The sequence below is a fragment of the Phacochoerus africanus genome, chromosome 4, assembly GCF_016906955.1.
Source record: "Phacochoerus africanus isolate WHEZ1 chromosome 4, ROS_Pafr_v1, whole genome shotgun sequence".
NCBI lineage: Eukaryota > Metazoa > Chordata > Mammalia > Artiodactyla > Suidae > Phacochoerus > Phacochoerus africanus.
In genome coordinates, this window is record NC_062547.1 from 11,276,678 (window position 1) to 11,290,152 (window position 13,475).

The 13,475-nt window shown below is 44.4% G+C and overlaps 1 protein-coding gene and 1 pseudogene across 5 annotated transcripts in view; one reads left to right on the forward strand and one right to left on the reverse strand.

Annotated features, from left to right (window-relative positions):
• The window catches only part of LOC125125119 (membrane-spanning 4-domains subfamily A member 4A-like), a 142,456-nt gene that overhangs the window by 91,971 nt on the left and 37,010 nt on the right, over positions 1–13,475 (forward strand). The gene's annotated exons all lie outside the window — the stretch shown is intronic.
• Positions 9,989–10,490, reverse strand: LOC125126551 (ragulator complex protein LAMTOR2-like; annotated as a pseudogene).

Sequence of the window (13,475 nt, forward strand, 5' to 3'; positions counted from 1 at the left end):
CGAATCCGACTAGGAGGTTGCGGGTTCGGTCCCTGCCCTTGCTCAGTGGCTTAATGATCCGGCGTTGCCATGAGCTGTGGTGTAGGTTGCAGACGCGGCTCGGATCCCGCGTTGGCTGTGGCTCTGGCATAGGCTGGTGGCTACAGCTCCGATTCAACCCCTAGCCTGGGAACCTCCATATGCCGCGGGAGCGGCCCAAGAAATAGCAACAACAATAACAACAGCAGCAACAACAACCAAAAAAAAAATAAAATAAAAATTTAAAAAAATTTTTAAAAATTAAAAAAAAAGAATAGGTCACTTTGCTGTACAGAAGAAATTGGAGAATCATTGTAAATGAACTATAATTTAAATTTTTTTGAATTTGGGAGAATTTATACATTTTCCCATTAAGGGAAAGCCACCTGTGGGGACTCGTTGCCCAGTTGTTACTTTCTTTGGGCATCTTTTCATTGTGTGGCTTCTTCACAGCTTCCTGACCTCAAGTTCAGGGAAGTCCAGGCACATCTAGGGAAGGAAGTCAGTGGGATTGGAGTCAGTCGGAGACAGAACCCTCAGGCTGCAAACAAGCTCTTATTCTGGGAGGTGCACATTGCTGGGGGACATGGTTACCACTTGCCTGTCCTTTTAAAGCTGCTTGGGGAACAGAAGGGGAGGCGTTAGGATGGCTCTGGGATGTGCAGCCTGTGGCAACAGCTGACTGCAGGACATACTCCATACTTTTTCAGTTTCTTGAGGGCTGGCCGGGATGGCCCTTTGAGAGAGGAACAAGCCTCAGCTCGGGCGGTTTAGGAAACTCATGAAATCCTTGGGGAGAATTGTAGTCCAATCCGTCCCTCCTCCAAATGAGGCAATATTGCTGAAGCAGCAAACCATGGTTCAAGGTCAAGTCAGTGAAGACGCAGGACAAGTCTCCTGGGCAGTAGTTCTGCACTGACACCATGGCAACAGCCTGTCATTTTGTCATCATCTCCATCCCCATGACCAACGTCCTCTTTACTTAAGAAAACCCTTATGGTCCAGACCTTCCTCTGGGTCTGGGACCTGCTTTCAAAAAAGTGCCCAAGAAGAATCTTGGTCATCCGGGATTTCCTTCTGAGTCTGAGAAGGAATTTGTGGGAAAATCATTGAAACCTCCAGTCAATTTCCTCATATATGAAATGATAATAAAAAGGTCGTCTGAATTTTTCTGAGGATTAAGTCATCCATAACGTTGTGTATATGAGTCTTATGTAAAGTGCCCAGCGTAGAGTCTGACATGTATTAACATTCAGAAAAATATCTGCATCCCTCACCCAACATCGTCTCCCATCCCCTTTACAGAAAAGAGTATTTTCGCTCTAGATTGGTCTCTGTTTTATCTGTGGAAATGTTTTACATTTACTCTCACTTCATCCTCTTGTGGATTGATTGCACAGCCCTTTCAAGTTTCCTGGTGCTCTGCACTGGCAGGCGACTCCTGGCACTCAGCTTGCGTTGAGGGTGGAGTCTGGGGATTTGCCAATGCCTGCCCCTCCCCCAGCTGACAGTGAGGCCAGTAAAAGTGGATGTGCATCTCAGATCTCTAGTGACCTTGAACGGAGGTGACTGAGTGTTGTTTTTATTTTTGTTTTTGTTTTTTTTTTCTCTGTAGAAATGGGGAATGTGGGGTCCTACTGTCCAGAAACAACTCCTCAGAACACTGTGTGCTGACTTCGTTGGTGTTTGAATTTGGTTATGGACTCCACTCATGGGTGGTTTTGTTTTTTGTTTTTAATTTCGTTGGCGTATAGGTGACTCGCAAAGTTGTGTTAGTTTCAGGTGTACAGCAAAATAAATCAGTTATACATATATAGATATCCATCCCTTTTCAGATTCTTTTCCTATGGAGATTATTATACAGTATTGAGTAGATTATGTGGAATCTAATAAAAATGATGCACAAGAACTTACAAAACAGAAACAGACTCAAAGATTTTGAAACCAAATGTATGATTACCAAAGGATAAGTTAGGGGGGGTTAAGACCAACATATCAACTCATGGGTTTTTTTCCCCCTATTTTTTCAGACTCTTACATCACGACGGCAGAATGAAAGATTAAAGGTCTTTTTTCCCAGCCTCACGTTTTGCAGGTGGCGAAGCTAAGCCCAGAGGTTACTCAAGCATGGTAGTGACCAGGCTGGTGGCTGATTCATGCAGTTTTTATCTCTGTGATACTTCAGTGATTTCTTCATACCTTTTCAGTTCTTTAATGCACCATTATAGCAAGTACTCTCTGTGAAGATAACTTGGGAGGTTTCTGTGTTCTGACCAATGACTTAAGTCACAGGGGTTAAACTTACCTCGGGTCATGCACCAGGTATTAGTGGAGTCTAAATTTGAATCCAGGAATCCGACATAAGGGGCCATGGCTTCACTAGGCTGCTATGCAGTCACTTCTGGGAACTTGCTTTCCTGATCCCTCTTGACTTGGAAAGTTGAACCCAGCCCTGGTGTGAAACCCTTCCTTCCAAGTGGTTATGTGGGAGTCCCCTTGACGCCTGGGTAAGATGCAGCTATTGGGACTGACCATTCAGTGGTAATGAATGGGCTTGTCTAGCACAGTGATGGGGCTGAACACCTGGATCTTTGGCACAGCTTGAGGCCAGGCATAAGTATGGCATGGTGAGGAGACTGGGTAAGGCGGGGTCTCTTTTCACATCATTCTCAGCAGCTCTGTCAGGCCTCATGGAACTTTTCAGAAATATCTCCTTCCTGAAGAAGTGTAATCCTTCAAAAAAAAATCCAGATGGAAAAATAACGGACCTCACTTGTCATTCAACCAGTTTTTTTTTAATTTTTATTTATCTTTTTAATTAATTTATTTATTATTCTTTTTCTTTTTATAGCCACAAGCATGGCATATGGAAGTTCCCAGGCCAGGGGTCAAATCAGAACTGTAGCTGCCAGCCTACACCACAGGCATGACAACTCCAGATCCGAGCTGCATCTGCGACCTGCACCAGAGCTCAAGGCAATGCCACATCCTTAACCCACTGAGCAGGGCCAGGGATTGAACCCACATCCTCATGGATACTAGTTGGGTTTGTAACCTGCTGAGCCACAATGGAAACTCATAATGAATGTTTTTGGCTGTGCCTGAGGCACATGGAAGTTTCCAGGCCAAGGATCGAATCTGCACCACACCAGCAACCTGAGCCATTGCAGTGACAATGCCAGATCCTTAGCTCGCTATACCACAAGGGAACTCCTCAACCAGTTTTTTGAGTGCCTAGTTTTCTTTGCTAGGCTGTATTCTAAGGGGATGTATTATGGACTGAATGTTTGTGCTCCCCCAAATTAATATGTCGATAGTATTAGGAGGTAGGGCTTTGGGAGGCAATCAGGTTTAGATGAAAATGGGTCCTCATGATGTAATTAGTGTCCTTATAAACAGAGAAAGAGACTAGAGCTCCCTCTTTTTCTGCCATATGAGGACACAACAAGAAAGTGGCCATGTGCAAACCAGGAAGAGAGCCCTCACCAGACACCAAGTCTGCTGGCACTTTGACCTTGGACCTCACAGCATCCAGAAGTATGAGAAATACACATCTGTGGTTAAACTATACTGTCTGTGGTATTTTGTTACAGCAGCCTGAGCTGAATAAGACAGGGTGCATCAATGAACAAAACTGAGAAAATCACTGCCTTTGAAGGTTTAGCGAAAAATATTTGAAAACTTACGAAATAACACATTAAAGACTTAATAAGACTTACCAAAAGTCTTCCTAAGCATTTTCTTAAATCAGATAGTAGCAATGAATGGATATGGGACTATTTTACGGATATTATCATTTTAAAGATATTATTAAAATACATTTAAAAGAATTTTATGTTTCACTTTTAGGTACACAACACCTAATTAGATCAAATTTTAATGATATTTTTAAAAGCCAGGAATTCCCATTGTGAAGTGGAAACAAATCTGACTAGTGTCCATGTGGGTTTGACCCCTGGCCTCGTTCAGTGGGTCAGGGATCTCACATTGCTGTGGTGTAGGCTGGCAGCTGTAGCTCCAATTTGACCCCTAGCCTGGGAACTTCCATGTGCCATGGGTGCAGCCCTAAAAAGCAAAACAAAAACAAAAACACCAAAATGCGTTCAATTTTTTTCTATAATTTGGCAACTAAATATCTCTAGGAAATAAATCCAACCTGAGCGTTGTGTGTCATTACAACGGATTCGATCCCCTGAAGCTGATACATGATTATCACCTGTAAACAAGAGGACTTGTTTTGAACAACTTATCTTTTCCCACCCAGGGTTTTAGTTTTCTAGCCTTCAGTTTGTATAACCAATACTAAGCGTCCTTCTCACCAGCTGGCAAACCCCTGACTTTCCCCTCAGTGAATAATGAATTTCCTTTCTGGGATTGGGCACATATTTCAACACACAGCTTGATTGATTGATTGATTGATCAATTTATTTATTTAGAGTACCCTGTAGTGATTTTTATTGTACTTTTTGACATATGTCAAATCTCACTGATAATGGGATTAGAAAACTTATGAACCTTCTGATTCCATATACATGTGATTTGAGATTCTTAACATTGGTTAAATTTTAAATGAGATAGTGTTATGAAATGGTCATCTTCATTTTTTTTCTTTTTTTTTCTTTTTTTTTTTTTGTCTTTTTGCCATTTCTTGGGCCGCTCCTGCAGCATATGGTGGAGCATAGGCTAGGGGTCTAATGGGAGCTGTAGCCGCCGGCCTACGCCAGAGCCACAGCAACGTGGGATCCGATCTGTGTCTGCAATGTACACCACAGTTCACGGCATCGCTGGATCCTCAACCCACTGAGCAAGGCCAGGGATTGATCCCACAACCTCATGGTTCCTAGTTGGATTCGTTAACCACTGTGCCACGACTGGAACTCCTGTCATCTTCATTTTAAGTGGTATTCATTCAAAATCACTTTGTCCCTAATCAGTTATAACTACATCAGTTTTTGTCGCTTGTCAGCTAGGTTTATGGTTACAGATATTTATTTAAAATGTAATGATTTTTTTCACTTAAATCACATTTATTTGCAGTTACCATTTGCTGTAACAAATAATAATGCATATAAATGCACAGTGATGGCATTTGTTTAATTTTGAAATGTTTTTATTTAAAGAGAAAAATGGATTAGTTAAAATAGGATTACAGCTGGTTTATAGTTATGGTTCTGTAAGTGTGGAATTTGGGGATCGTGCCCCTCTTCTGAATAGAACACTTGAAGAATCTGTGTTTTGGTTTTTTTGGGTTTTTTTGTTTTTGTTTTTGTTTTGTTTTGTTTTTGTCTTTTTAGGGCCGCACCCATGGCATATGGAGGTTCCCAGGCTAAGGGTCAAATCAGAGCTGTAGTAGCTGCCCTACACCACAGCCACAGCAACGCCGGATCCTTAACCCACTGAGCAAGGCTGGGGATTGAATCCGCATCCTCATGGATACTAGTTTGGTTCATTTCTGCTGAACCACCATGGGAACTCCATCAGTTTATTTTAAGGAGCATCACATAGTGTTAAAGGATTTAATAGTTCCATTCCTAAAGCATGACTATGTGCCATATGGAGAACAGAAAAATAATCTTACACTTTTCCTCCTATTGGGGTTTTCAAACGTTTTGTATGTCACGTTTGAATAGGTGGGACTCACAGAATCCAAAGAAAACAAACTTATTCTTTCCCCACAACTATTCTTCCCATGTCCTTAGTGGGGTAGTTCTCCTCAGCTTCCTGTTTATATGTTATCGGTTACATGTGGAATCTAAAATACGGCACAAATGTCGCCATCTACAAAACAGGAACAGATGAGCAGACCTGGAGAGCACACTTGTGGTTGCCAGGGGGAGGGGGGAGGGAGAGGGATGGATGGGGAGTTTGGGGTTGGTAGATGCAAACTATTACATTTAGAATGGATAAGCAGTGAGATCCTAGTGTACAGTACAGGGAACTCTATCCAATCTCTTGGGGTAGAACATGATGGAAGATGGTATGAGAAAAAAATGTATAAGTGTGTCTGGGTCACTAACTATGCTGTACAGCAGAAACTGGCACGATGCTGTAAATCAGCTCTCCTCTAATAAAAAAAAAAAATCTAAGCTGAGTTATTGTCAGCAAGTGGGGACTTTTCCAGTTACCTCAGTGTTACCCAAGAAGAAAGACTCAGTTACTTACAGAGAAAACATCTTCCCTCCCTCAGTCTGGCTCTGCTTTAGACGCCTGGAAAGGAGAGAGTACTCTCGTTTTCCCTCTTAACCATCGTCCCTAGCTTGCTAAGAGGAATACCTGATCCAGGGTAGGAATGAGGAGAGCTGAGGGCCAGGAAACACCACCCTTGTCTGGTGCCTTCCCAGCTTAATGTTGGGCTATTGGGATTGAATGCTCTGAGGCTCCACCACCAGGATTCCCTCAGAATTTTAATGCACTTACTCAGCTACTTGCTTAAAACTCCTCCTACATCCCACCCTTGAGTGTCCATCAGGAATCTCCAGCTTCCTTCTCTTCGAGGTCTCCTTGCTTCCTCTGATGTCCTTTTGCAGCAGGCTCTAATACCACCCGGGTGGAGTCTCTTTCCCACGGCTTGCATGTAGAAGGAGGTCATCCCAATACAACCTGCTTTTCCTGCTTGGTTGTGGCAGATGGACTGTGGCATGGCTCTGATGACTCCTGCCCCCTCCTGTTCATGCCCTCTTGTAATTGCTTCCTCCTTAGCTACAGGGAGCCAGACCTGTGACTTGCTTAGAATAAAAAGAATATGGCCAAGGGGACAGGATGTCATAAATACATGGGATTACATGATTACGTTGCTAAAGATTGTCAGCATTTGTCTTCCTAGTGTCGCTTTCACTCCCTGACTGGCCTTGAGGAAGGCAGCAGCCAGGTGAGGGACTTGCATGTGGCAAGGAACCCTAGCATTTAGGAATTAAGACTGGCCTTAGGCAACAGTCTACACAGGCCTCCAGCCAACATCCAGCAGGAAAATGGGGGTCCTTGGTCCTACAGCTGCAAGGAAGTGGATTCTGTCAACAACACTGGAAGCCTGAGAGTGGACCCTTCCCCAGTCCAGCCTCAGTTGAGACCAAAACCCTGCTAATGCCTTGGCTACAGCCCTGTGAGACCTGGAAGTGCAGAACCCGGTCAAGCCATGCCCAGGGTCTTGACCCATGGAAACTGTGAGAGAGTCAATGAAGTGGCCTGTTTCATATCTCTGAGTTTGTAGTGATTTGTTATGCAGCAATACGCAAACACCCTGGCCATCCATCAGAAGCCCCAGCCTTAGCCTCTTTTGGTTCCTTCGAGCATGCTACACTTGAGTCTATGGTGAAAGTTCTATACTAAGTTCCCACGTGGTTCCCCCTGCAGCCTCTCTTTCTGAGCTTAGCGATGAGGGAGGAGTTCCTTCTCCTAGAGTGTAAGGAGGGGAAAAACCCCACAGAACTCCAATAATTTTGCTCCAATGGAATTCTCCAGTAAAGTTTTCCAACGATATTCTGTTTCTAATGAAATTCTCTTAGTTCCTTCTCAATCTTGAAATCTTTTTTTAGAGGCTGGTTGAGAAAACTTATTGGTGATCCCTTTTGCAGTTTTTTTCTTGGGTGAATGCATCTCATGTTGTAAATTGGGAGTAATTATCAACTCCGTGGTGAATCAAGAATGTGATGGTGGGGTCAGAATGGCCATCATTAGTACGTCTACAGATAGCGCATGCTGGAGAGGATGTGTCGAAAGGGGACCCTCCTACACTGTTGGTGGAATTGTAAGTTGGTACAACCACTGTGGAAAACAGTATGGAGGGTCCTCAGAAAACTAAATACAGAACTACCATATGATCCAGAAATCCCACTCCTGGACATATATGCAGACAAAACTATAATTCAAAAAGATATGTTCATTGCAGCATTATTTGCAATAGCCAAGACATGGACATAACCTAAACATCCATCAGCAGAGGAATGGATTACAAAGATGTGGTGCATTTACACAACAGGATACTACTCAGCTATAAAAAAGGGGGAAATAATGCCGTTTACATCAACGTGGATGCAACTAGAGATTCTCATGCTAAGTGAAGTAATTCAGAAAGAGAAGAACAAATACCATATGATATCACTTATACATGGAATCTCAAATATGGCACAAATGAACCTATCTGCTAAACAGAAACATACAGACATAGAGAACATAATTGTGGTTGCCAAGGGGGAGGGTGGGGAGGGAGCAGGATAGACTGAGAGTTTGGGGTTAGTAGATGCAAACTATTACATTTAGAATGGAGAAACAACAAGGTCTTACTGTATAGCCCAGGGAACTATATCCAATGATGGAAAATAATATTAAAAAGAATATATATATGTGTGTGTGTGTGTGCGTGTATGTGTGTGTGAATTCTATACAGCAGAAATTGGCACAGCTTGTAAATCAACTGTACTTTAATAAATAAAATAAAAGAATGTGGTCATGGAAGTGGCCCCTCCAGGTACAGGCAGTAAGGAGAAGCATTTTCTAGAGAAACTTTTGTAGCAATAACAAAATTGCCATCTGTCCTGTCTCACCTATGTGTGAGCACTTCTAAATAGTATCAATAATAAAATACTCCTCCTGCCCCCCCCAAAAAAAAAGGCTTTTTCTGGTCTAAATTCTAATCTAAAAATGGTCTGTTCCTGGGACAGATTCCTCCCGCTGCCCTGTTCTTGGCATGACACTGTGTCATCTATTGTCTTTGGGACCAGATGAAACTAAGCACAGTGTCCTCCCTATTTAGTCTCATAATCCCATTACCTCCAGATGGACCACTTAGCCACTAGCCTTCACTGTGCCTTCTGAGGCTGGATGAGAGAAAACTGTCCTTCCTTTGCTGCCATCTGCTGGGCAATTGTAAATATATATATGTATATACCCGTCCCTCCAGGCTGCAAAAGTGAAGGGGTGGAGCCTGTTAGATTTCGGTATTGTTCCACCTGCACTCTCATTTGTGGGGGTACTGTGTGTATGTGTGTGTGTGAGAATGTGTGTGTGAATGTGCGTGTACATGCAACTGCCGGAAAGCAGGTAGACCATTTATCACTATCTAATATATAAAGAACTAAGACACATGTGTTCTGCCGTGCACGGCTTTCCTTTCGGCTTGGTCTAGCAGAAGTGGTACCAGAAAGTCACTTGGGTGGGCCTCATGGCGGAGGTCGGGGGTAGGAGGTGGAAGAGATGGTTGGGTTCTTTGGAGAAAATAAAGGAATCAGACTGTAGAAGGGGGAACTAGCTTTAGAGTCTAGGAAAGCAAGGCTGGGAAAGACAGAGGAAGAGGAAGAAAAGGAGACGCGTCAGGACTGATGAAGTGCCTATTCGCAGTGTTCTAAGTCTTTGATACATATTTTCTCATCCCATTAGTGTGGAGTGCTGTCATAAGTCTAACTCTCCCTAATTTGCAGACAAAGAGAGGAAGACACTGAAATGTGAGGAACTTGCTCGAGATGAGTCTTCTGTGTGTTTGAGGAAATAGATGGAAAGGCTTCTGGAGGGAAAGCGCTTAGGCGTCTGATCCGCAGGGTGGGACACAGGTGCCCACACAGAGACACAGAGAAGAGAGGAAAGGAGGAAGAGAGCTACGTGTGCTTTGGGGGTCCTTTAAATCATCCTATGGGGGAAGTCCTTCCGGGATTCCTCTGGCCAGTCATCTTGCTTCATCTGACTTTGGCCTGACTGGGGTCCTGCCCTCGGGATGTGTTTTTAGCACAAGCGTCTCTGAGAAGTTGACAGGAAGGACTGTGATCGGGAGCCCCTCCTTTCTCTGACCCTGAGGAACCTTTCTGCGAGTGTGTATTTCTGGAGGTCTCCTTGACCTCCAGAAAGAGAAAGAGATGGTCTCTATCTTTTATCCAAGCAGGATGCAGCTTTTGTCTTGAAGTTATCTGTCCACAGGGAACAGATTACAACTGCTTAGCCTGGGACTGTCTAATCTCCTGCTTCACCACCCTCCTCCCACAGCTCAGAAAGTTTTCCCCAGGAGGCCCTGCCCCTCTAAATGGTCATCTCTCTTTTTGGACGATGCTGCTATTTGGATGAGAGGCTCCTGCGGGTACTGCACCAAGGCTTGGGCCTTGGCCTTGAGCATTCCAAAGGCAACAGTGCCGATGGCATACATGGGAGGAGTGCTTATTCCGTCAAGTGATGGCTGCACGGCCCTCCAGGCGGTCTATGAAGATGAACTTGAGATTGTGTTCATTAAACACTTGGTTTCCTGTTCCAGCCACAGGCTGCCCAGGTGTTCCTGGCAATGGCCACAGTGACCCGGCGTCCACATCCCTGTAAGTGGAGTGGTTCAACAGAGATCCCTCGTTATTCAGCAGCAGGGTGCTCTGCGCTCTTCCAGCACTGGCTTGGCTTAGCACCTGGGTCAAAGCCTTGGGATGCAGTCCGCCCGCAGCTCCTAACCCTGGGCTTTTGCACCCAGATCCCTGAGTTTCCAACTGTTGGCCCGTGCCTACCATTTCCCGTAGTTCAGCTGCCTGCCCTGCTCCAGGAGACCTGTGTTTTCCTTTGTATTTCTTTTATTTTCCCAAGGTTGCTTCTGAAAGTGTCTCTTTTTTTTTGTCTTTTGTCTTTTGTCTTTGTTGTTGTTGTTGTTGTTGTTGCTATTTCTTGGGCCGCTCCCACAGCATATGGAGGTTCCCAGGCTAGGGGTTGAATCGGGGCTGGAGCCACCGGCCTACGCCAGAGCCACAGCAACGCAGGATCCGAGCCTCGTCTGCAACCTACACCACAGCTCACGGCAGCGCCGGATCCTTAACCCACTGAGCAAGGGCAGGGACCGAACCCGCAACCTCATGGTTTCTAGTCGGATTCGTTAACCACTGCGCCACGACGGGAACTCCTGAAAGTGTCTCTCTTTAATGGTCGGATGATAAACGTTTGAGAAGACTTGCTAACATTTATACTTTCATTGAGAAACTTTGAAAACATAGATACAAGTATAGAAATGAATAAAATTGCTATCTACATACTCTCCCTAGAGGTTCAAGCATTTTCATGGTTTATTTTATGTATTTATTTAGATTTGCCCTTCCTCCCGCTCAGAGGTAAGATGTTGCAGACAGCCCTAAGGCTTCTCCTATGGTTACTGAATGCAAGTTCAGGCACCAACCATGGGCACAAAGAGCCCAAACAAACTGAAAAGTCAGGAGTTTGGAGCAGAGAAAGGTTTTTTGCCAAGCCACGCAGATGGGTGACTCGTGCTCCCCAAACCCCATACTCCTCAAAAGGGTTTCAGCAAAGCACTTTTAAAGGCAAGATAAAGGAGAGAGTTCCTGGTGGAGTGATTATGAGGATGTTTCATTGCGCAGTCAGGGTTTAATCCCTAGTCTGAGAACTAAGATCCCACATCAAGCCGCAGAATGACATGGCAAAAAAGAAAAAGAAAAAGATGGAAGCACACTCACGCACACATAAAGGCAAGGTGAGGAGAGGGCGTGGTCAGTTGGTTAATTGTTGCAGACTTCTTGGTGTTGGAATCCTTGCAGCTGTCCACGTAGGTCAGGTCACAATGTTCCTGTAAGCCTCCAGCAGATCAAACGTTATTCTCTGTTCTGTAATTTATTTTCCTCTTTGTGACTGCACCCACAGCGTATGGAAGTCCCTGGGCCAGGGACTGAATCCAAGCCACAGCTATGACCTACACCCAGCTGCAGCAACACCAGATCCTTTAAACCACCCTACTGGGCCAGAGATCAAACCAGCACTTCCACGGTGACCTGAGCCACTGCAGTCGGATTCTTAACCCACTTTGCCACAGCGGGAACTCCTGTCCAGCAACTTTTTATTTCTATATGAATGGACTCCTAAAGGTCCTGAGAATAGCCTATCTATATTTCAGGCTATGGGCAACATTCTTTTACAAAAGGTGCAGAACCCGCATGCCTAAGCACAGACAAGAGAGCACCAAGGTTCAAGTGAAAAGGATCAGACCTAATAGGGAGTCAGAATTGTTCTTCCCTGTTACACTGTCTCTTTCCCTCTCCTCCCTCCTAGAAGTATCCATGGATAGGTGGAACATCCTCTCTCTGGCCTCACATCGCCAGTGGCAGAATTTCCCATAGAGGAACGCAGCTTCTTTCTCTTCTTTCACCTGCTGCTCTTTAGGTACACAACCAAAGTTTGGAACCAGGAGTTGGGCTTGTACAGCTCAGCCCCTCTGAGTTTCTCCTTTTTTTCAGAGCCAGGCTGCCTTTAGGAAAGTGCAGCTCCCCCTTTCTGGAGTTTGGATGAGGCTTCTTTTAGAGGAGGATCCTGAGGGTGGCTCAGCTTTACCAGTGACTGTTTGGGTACAACTGTTTAATTCTATTTAGCCTCAAACTGAAGGAATGCTTTTCTTTCCGCTTCTCAGGAATTGAGTGATATTTGGTTTTTCACTTGAGTATTTGCTCTGTCTTATTTTCCAAGTTGTTCTAAACATGGGATGAGAGGTTTGTTTAGTTGTGTTATTTAAATAACACAAGCAGTGTTATTTAGTTCTCTCCTCATGTTAGTGCAGGTTCATGTGCCAGATGCACCGTGAGGCCAAATAAACTGAAACATCAGAGTTTGGAGCAGAGAAAGGTTTATTGTAGCCCATGCGAGGAGGTGGGCGGCTTATGACCTCCCCCCCCAGATATCCTGAACTCCCCAAATCAAAATTGCAAAGCATTTTAAAAGCCAGGGCAGAGGTGAAGGGCGCAGGGTGAGTAATCAGCTCCTGCACAATTCTCTGGTTGATGGTGAGGTAACACAGGGTGTCAAGGGGTTAATGTATTATCAATCCTTAGGTGCCAGTAGGTCTGGGGGCTACATGCCCGTGGTCATTAAGTAGTTAATTTCTCCCATTTGGTGATGTTTTAGCAACGCAGGAAACATGCGTAAAACAACGCAGGAAACATGCAGCAGATACTGTTATCCAGGCTCTTGAGAGAAGAGCTAAAGCAGAGGATATGGGGAAGGTTCTGCTGCAGGAAGGCTCCATAGGATCCTGCTCGGTTACACTAACTCCTCCCCCCCAAATCTATGTCCAGAAACTAGAAACTTGGTAAAAATAAATAAAAAATTGACATTTGGGGAGACCAAGGTCTCTTTTGTAGCCTTCTTTGGGTGGCTTCAAATCAACAATTTATCGAGTCCAATCTTGGCTAGAAGTTGATGAAATGGAATTACAGCCCTTAGGTGGATCATGTAACACTGGAAGGTGAACTAGACAAACCTCACTTGAATGGTGGATACTTCTGAAACACTAAGTGTCTTGAAGACTCACCGTAGGGGGTATATTAGGAAGACAAAAATGTCCAGTTCAGAAAGCAAAGAAAAAGAAAAAATGATATACTCTAATCAGTTAGCAGCATCAATCTTATATCAACAGATAAGGAAATGGATCCATTTAAGAAGCAGAAGAATTGCCAGTAGCTCAACTGAGCCTTCCAGAAAGTAGGAAAACTATAGAAGGAAATCGA